The sequence below is a fragment of the Motacilla alba genome, chromosome 8 (genome assembly GCF_015832195.1).
Source record: "Motacilla alba alba isolate MOTALB_02 chromosome 8, Motacilla_alba_V1.0_pri, whole genome shotgun sequence".
NCBI classification, from domain to species: domain Eukaryota; kingdom Metazoa; phylum Chordata; class Aves; order Passeriformes; family Motacillidae; genus Motacilla; species Motacilla alba.
This window is the reverse complement of record NC_052023.1, coordinates 15,811,141-15,819,396: the sequence shown is the minus strand read 5'-3', so window position 1 is coordinate 15,819,396 and position 8,256 is coordinate 15,811,141.

Here is an 8,256-nt window from a genome sequence, read left to right as displayed (position 1 = left end):
AACAGAAACCGGTTTTTCCCCCGTTTTTTCCATCTCTGCATAATTTCAAAATATTAAATTTTCCTACAAACCAATAGATTACCTATAGAATCTGACATGAAATTCCAAACTTGTTAATTTCCAATTCCTGACTATAAAGATTTACTACCAGTTGTTTCAGCTGAACTCATAGGCCACCAAAACCCCCAAATGTTTAAATTAATTATATCTCAACATATTACAGTCCTCATGCTTCAAAACTATGCTCAGAAGCTGCCAGAAAAGCAACATGATTTAAATGTTTTATTTACTATTTTCACCAGGAAAGTTCATTCTGTCTTCGGAGTGACAGTAAAAAACAATTACTGAAAAAGGCACACACTTTAGTTTTCAATAGCTGATGAATGAAATGGGAAGTGTTGACCACACTAGGTCACAGAAAAGTCATTTTGTTAGACTTCTGCTCCCCTCTGACAAGTAATACAGCAAACAGGGATGGTTCTACACAATGTCTGTTCATGCAAAACTTGGTTTCTTGTTATTGTTGAACACAGCAGAAATCTGCCTCCTCGGTCTGAGCAACTGTTCCTCAATCAATAATTAAGTAACTTTAAGGTCTAGATCTATACAAGGATATTGATATTTTCCCTGAAAATGAATCAATATGAACAGGGTAAAGCATCTGAGTAAGTCTTTTTAATGGCAGTGTTTTGGCTGTGAGAAGTAAATTAATTGATTAAATGAATGACGAATATTGGACAACCAAAGTAAATCTTTTCACACTTCCACTAACCTTTTAAGTAACTCATTTAAATTATTTTCTTTGTTTCCATCTTTTTTCCAACTTTTTGTTGTTTTAATAGAATTTAAAGGCCTTCCTGTGAGTATGTAATGCTAGTTATGTCTTTTAATTTTTCATTAATAAGTAGAGGTCAGATGAATTGTATCAAGAGAGAAGACCAAGCTGAGACTTATAGAAGAAACGGCATTTTGTGGGTGATAGACTGTAAGGGATCCTGCTGAAAAGGCTACAGTGAGAGAAAGGAGATCTACTGGAAGAATGTAATGGAAAAATCTAGTGAGAGATGGGAAGTGGTAAGGGACAGGAAAATACATTCTCACTTTCGGTTTGGTGGACAAGAAATAGTTCTGGCCAGGTTTTTTTCTACCATCTTCTTAAAAAACGCATTTGTGAGAAGTCCAAAGTAGTAGAACTGGGCACAAGACAAAATGTTCTAGCAGCTCCCACAGAGACGGCTCTACTTACAAACCTGTCAGCTTGCTCCCACAGACACCCTGACACCTCCACCAGGATGGACCTGTGCAAAGGCTGTGCCCTAGTGTGGAACCAGAGGTGCCCTGTTTTCTGGGGGTGGATTTGCAGCAGTTTGCTGCAGGTTTGACTTAAGGCTCAGGCCGTGAAAGAGCTGATTCCAACCCAAGCTCTGATGCCTTTACAGCTCTCTCTAGAAACAGCAGCAGAAGCTGCTGGCCAGCAAACCCGCTCCAGTGATTCACATGACACAGGAAATCCCCAGAAATCACTGGGCCTCCAGGGATGATGCTGCCTCTAGAGCTGGATGAGAGTGAGCATTTTGCAGCTTCTGGAAGTAGGACTCTGTCTGGAGGATCACAGTTTGAAAAACTCCCCAGCAGTGGGAAAACCACTTGCAGAGCTGTCAGTCTGTCAGTAGGATCACTGGGGCTGGGACAGTCTGCCATGCCACTGGAAACAGGAAGAGAGCAAGGAGCAACAGTGAAGAGACCAGGAGAGACAAAAGTGACTCATTTCTTCCACGCACAACTCTATCTCATGTTCTGAGCTAACAAATCCAGTTCAAGGCAATGCTATTTTAATTGCTGGCAACAGGTACACTGTAGCCTCACCCAGGGCCACCCCAAGAACGAGAAGGGGATAGGGAACCATCCTTCAAGGATGTTTGCTGTGCAAAGAGAGGGGAGCCATGCAAATGGGTAAGTGGGATAGCAGAGATGTCTTTATTTCTCCATACATCTTTCTAGTGACAATGAAGTGAGCTTCCCTCTTTTTGCTAACCTTTCTTTTTCCATCTTTTTTTCCTTTTACCCTTTTCTCTGTTTTATTTGAGTTCATAGTCTTTTATCATTAAAAATGACTTCTTTAATTGTAAAGAAGCAGGTCAAAGAAACCTAAGCCTTGCACTGGCCCTTTGTCTGTATGCAGCTATCAAGTGGCAGCTTGATTCTCAGGCCATTATTTTGCTGCTGGTCGCAGAATAGTTCTTCATTACCCCATGGGTCCTGTAAGCTACCGCTGGGACATCAATTTTCTGAAAATATTTTTGAGTTTGGTGTCTTCTTCATTATTATTATTAAATGGACAAACATTCTCATTTGTAAAGGTTAAAACTCCATTTTTTCCATCTGTCTCTGCCCTTTTTGAAATTGTATGTCCCCTGTGGTGTACAGCTCAGAAGTGTTCACTTATGTTCTGGTAAGGAAAAAAACCCCAAGAAATGTAAAGAATGATTGTGTGACAGAATGGAAAATATTGAACAACAATAATTATCTCTCTAAACTGCACAAAGAAGTTGCATGGTACAGGCAGACCCCACTCATAAATAAATATTAATCTGCCTTGCATTTAAAATTGAAAATTAATGTAGGCGAGGGCACACAATCCACTTCCCAGTGTAAAAATGTTTTCCCCTTTCTTTTTTTTAATCAACACTCAGCACTTTGAAATCACATGTCCCATTTTAAGCACTTAAGATGTGACTGGTTTGGTTATTTTTAAGAAAATCCTATTTAATATTTATGCAACAAAATCTGATGATTCCTGATGTGTGTTTCCATTTTAATTAGAATCTAGTATCATGATTCTAGTGAAAATATGTGCCTTTGTAGCTGTTGAATATGGCACAAAAAATGTCTAGCAGAGCAGATAGATATTAATTCCCTATCCCCAAAATGGTAAAAGTCACATTGCCTGACACTGATAAAACTTCGTTATTCTTAGAGCCCAATCTATGAACTAATTAGCCAACATCTACAGCTCCCCAGACTGGCTGGAATATTATTTCACAGACATCCAGATCTACACAAGCAGCAGGAAATGAAATAAAAATCAAAGTAGAAAGCAGTGGGAGAAAATCTAGATGAAGCACGAGATGTTACCTCTTAATCCAGGGTGGGGAAATTTTGTCTTGCATGAGGTCTGCTCCCACCCTATGCCTGCACCTAGATAGGGAAAGTGGGAGACCCTTCCTGCCCACTTCCTAGCAGAGCCTCAGCCTCCAGCTGCAGTGCTGAACCTGGAAAGGAGGTGTGTTGAGTGCAGCTTAGGTCCCCTTGCATTTTGACTTCCCTAAATCTATTTATGCTCACTCAGTAATATATGACACTGAGGGATTCTCCACTGTGCTTGAGAGCAAGACCCCGTGCTGCACCTTTGCTCTGCCACCTGGGCAGTCCCCATCTCCTTTTGGCTGCTGCTGAAGGCCAGGGCACATTTGCAAATCTCTGCACTGCCAACTGGCTGGAAACACAGGGATCACTCCCTCTGGCTCTCTACAGCTGGGCCAAGCAGCTGAAGTTTTTGGGGCAGCCAAAAGCACAAATGCAGATTGTTGAGTGCTTGCGACAGCAGTAGTTATCACCAGGAGAAATTGTAGTGGTGACACATCTTGGTGTCTTGGTATGAGCAAAATGCAGAGCTCATCCAAGCACACCAGCTCAGCTCAGCAGACCATACATGCTGCAAGGAGCCCTTCTGATGTGCTCTGCTCTGGTGGGACAGCCCTGGCATCCCTGCTGAACCCCAAGGGCAGCCTGAGCCCAGCCTGAGCTCAGAGTTTTAATGTCCCATCTCCTCTCTGAAGCAGGGAACAACTACAACCTCCTAGGGACCATCTCTGGCCTCCTTTGTGTTTGACCCTGCAATGGCATCTAAAATGCTGGATGGAGGCTGCACAGGAAAATGTGCTGGATGGTGCTCCTACAGGTTGGGGGTTTGCTTCTAAGCAGGGAGATCTGTGACACGACATGAGATAGGGGTTGAAGGGCAGTTGGATCCCCTTGCTATCACGAATCAGCAAAAAAGTATGAGTACGACTAGATGTAAAAAACACATTGAGGGGCATGAAAGAAAAAGTATTGCCCTGGATTCTATCTATATGTTCATAGACTTGCCTCCATGGGAATTTTCTGATCATCTCAGTTATGGCCTTCTCAGCTACATGCAGTTCTTTCTCACCACCTGTCCCCTATCCTGTGTGTGAACTGTATCAGTGATGACAAATGAATTATCTCGTCATTTTCCGTGGGATTTTTTTTTTTGTGGACAACAGAAAATAGCGTGGCATGAATGAAGAAAGCAATTTTTGTAGTTGCTGTAGAATTCATTAAAACAATGCTTTTTCATTGTACTTCAAACATGGTTCTCAGAGTTTATAAACAGCTTTTGTTTTTAGTCAAATGAAATACTGTGCAGCAATACTTTAACTCTCATTGCCAGATTATCAGTTATTTCAAGCAAGTGTTAGAATCTCCATCACTGGCAAAATGAATTGTGTTTTGTTTGTCAAACTTGCACCAACATGCCCATCAAGCTGGGCTGGAAAAGACTCTTTAACAGTGCAGCATAGGTGCTGCTGCTTGTGACTGTAAATGCACCTGAATCTAAATTTTGCAGCCATAAGGATCTCTTGCTCTGCAAGAGGTTTTTATTTTCAGAAAAAGTTTTAAAATAGTTTACCACATTGCAGTATATCTTTTAGTCCTTTCCTCTATTCTGTTAATTCGTAAGCCTGCTTCTCCCAGACATTACTTCTATTTCATTTGGTGAATCATCAATTTTTTTTTTGTCTACTGTCATTTATATGACTTTCAAAATACTCAGTCAATTACAGCTACATAATAAAGGCTGGAATGCAATAAGCAGAGTTTATCCTGTTCAGGGGAAGTAAGGTGGTTTAGTTTATCCCTTCATCTTGTTTTGGGCCTCATTCTGTGATGAGAACAAATTTCCTCTATAATTTGTCAATATGCAATGAGACACTGACACAAAGTTCTGACACATTAATAGTTTCACAAAGTATTTGGGAGAGCTACAATGACCAGTCACAAATATTTTCCTCTTTGTAAGCAATACAGGTTGGCTCCTTTATAGGATGTAGCTGTTGCTTCAGATGTGAGAAGAGTATTCTAGAAATACAGATCTGCCTATAAATGAGGGAGAGCAAATTTGAGTAAGATCACTTACACAGGTTGGTGTTAATACTTGCTGTAAGAATGTACTTAACTTTCAGTAGTGTGTAATGGGGGAAAGAAAGGCGACATTAGGACGTCTTATATAGAGAGCGACATCAAAATCTGCCTGGTTCATTTCTGTCTAACCTAAAGAAATGGATGAGATAATACATCACATAAATTTTACTGATGAATGTCAAGACTTTGATACAATGCAAAGCCATAGAAAGCACTGTAAACAACATCAATCTTCCTAAAGGCAACACGAAGACAAAAATAGTATTACCATATCCAAGGATGGAGACAGTATATATGCTTAATAACACGGAGAAGCCATCCCAACACAATTTTAGTGGGGAATCAAAACTTTCTTAACCACTTTTTTTTTTTTTCCTCAGGGTCTCTAAAGGAAATAAATTCATCATTTATACACCCAAATAGCTTTTGGTGAGAGTGAGTGTGCTGGTGGTCTGGAGAAAGAGGAAGACAGTTTGGGATGGCAGCTGACCTGAGAGGGGGCTGCATATGACCAGTGCCTCTCAGGGCAAAACCACCTCAGCTATACCCAGGGCAAAGTGTCCACTGACCACCAGTGGCAAACTGCATATTCGTCATTCTCTTTTGTCTCATGGTTCTTACACACCTCAATAAAGGCCCACCAGTTCAGAATACCTAGCAATGCCTCATTTTTGTTTAAACTAGTAAACAACAAATCCGTCATGCAGAGACAGTGCTCCTGAAATCACTGGTGACTCTTCCAAGTATCTAACCTAAACCTACTCTCCTTCAGTTTAAAACCATTCCTCTGGTCCTGTCACTACATGCTCTTGCAAAAAGTCCCTCTCCATCTTTCCTGCAGGCCTCCATCAGGTACTGGAAGGCTGGAATTGGTCACCTCAAAGCCACCTCTTTTCCAGGCTGAACAATCCCAATGCTCTCAGCCTTTCCTTGTAGGAGAGGTGCTCTGCCCCTCTAACCGTCTTGGTGGCCTCCTCTGCCCTCACTCTGACAGGTCCATGTCCTCCCTGTCCTGGGCACCCCAGAGCTTCAGGTGGTGCTGCAGGTGGGGTCTCACCAGAGCAGAGGGGCAGAATCCCCCCTCACCTGCTGCCCACGGCGCTCTGGATGCAGCCCAGGACACGGGTGGTGTCTGGGCTGCCGGTGCACATTGCTGGGTCGTGTCCAGCCTGTCATCCACCAGCATCCTTGAGTCCTTCTCAGCAGAGCTGCTCTCTCTGTCCATCCCCCACCCTGTGCTGTCACCAGGGGCTGGTGCAGCGCCTCAAACTTGCTCTTGTTAAACCACCTGAGGTTCCCATGGATCCATCTCCCAAGCTTGTCCAGGTCCTTCTGGATGTCAGCCTGTCCTTCAGGTGTGTCATCAGCACCTCTCAGCTTGGTGTCATGTGGGAATTCCTGGAGGGCACACTCGATCCCACTGTCTATGTCATCAGTGAAGATATTAAATAATCCTGGTCCCAGTACTTACTCCTGAGGGACACCACTTGTCCCTGATGTCCATCAGGACTCTGAGCTGTTGACCATGACCTTCTGGATGTGACCATACTATTCTCTGGAAATTTGCTTACAAAGAATTGTTGAAGAGTCTTGGACCTAAATGTAACCTTCTTGAAAGTAACCTGTGGAATGTAAAGAAATACAAGCATTAAAGTCAGGGAAGAAATGTTTTGTTGCCTGTGAGAAAACAGTGAGGTGGGAGTACCAGTCTGCCATTACATTTTTTCGGTAATAATTTCTGAGCTTATCTATAATCATAGCATGGCCCAGACATAAAAGCACTTCCCCTTTTCAAGAAAATGAAGGACACACCACAGACCTTAATGGGGGTTTCATTTCATCTAGCTTACATAGTACTTGCTTCTTTTGTGCGTGAAACTCCCACCAGTGTGGAATATGGAATGACAAAGTGATTTACTTGGGAAAGTATAAGACAAGAATTTACCAGAAGTTTTGAAATAAACCAAGTTCTTCCTGAGAAGATAGAACACAGAAGAGAGCTGTGTGTTTGGAAGAGTAAAATCAGGAGCATTAAAAAATATTTTAAGATTGCAGGGAGTTTTGTGTTTGGAGACTGTACATAGTCTCCAGATGATCTCAGAGACTTTCTTTTGCTTTTTCCATCTGTATGGGCTCCAGCCTTGATGTCTTTTGGAGAGAAGGGCAAAACTTTTTCTGCATTTTAGCAGCGCAGAATTAGTGCACGGCTTTTACACCAACCTTTCTGAGATAAAACCTCTACTAAACCTCTACACTTGCAAACAAGAAATTCTGCTTTTCAAATGTATTAAATCCAGCTTGGAGTTTGTGGCACAGATTTGAGACTAACATGCTGTTTGATTTCTCTTTACATGACTAGACCCACCAAGTGTGCATGTGTGTCCATGTGCCCCCTCTTGTACCCATTTCTATTGCATTTTGCATTTCTGTCAATATAGCCTCCAATATCTGAATCCACTGATAGAACAGATGCAGTAATTGCAAACAGCTGTAAAGTATTACTCATCTTGCTAATCAAAATGACTTTCTGCTAAATAAACCATGAAAAAAGCTTTTTCACCATCAGTGAAGTGGAGTGGAAATGATACAGACTGTAAAGAGTCCACCATGGAAGTAAAATCAACAGATCAAGTGTTCCTACAACAATGACTCTATGTGTTAATGCACATTTCCAAAATTGTTATAGAAATTTCTCTATGTTTAGGAAAATGAATTTGTGTAACAACACAAATGTTCCTCCAGGTATTTTACATGACACCACCAGATACACAGAGCCTTGAAGAACTGCTTTATGCTTTCTCAAGATTCATAATCCAAGGGGAGATAATTGACCCATACGGTTTTGCTAGATGTTCATGACATGCTATACTATCTTATTCAAAAAACCCCCAAAACTCAGAGTACTATATATAGACATAAACACTACAAAGGGGCTGTTTCTGAGCTTATAGGAAGTATGGAAGAAACTGGTTTGGGGAAAAAAAAAAAGTCATTCCTAAGTAAAACTCTTGACTGAGAACTTGAGTCTTT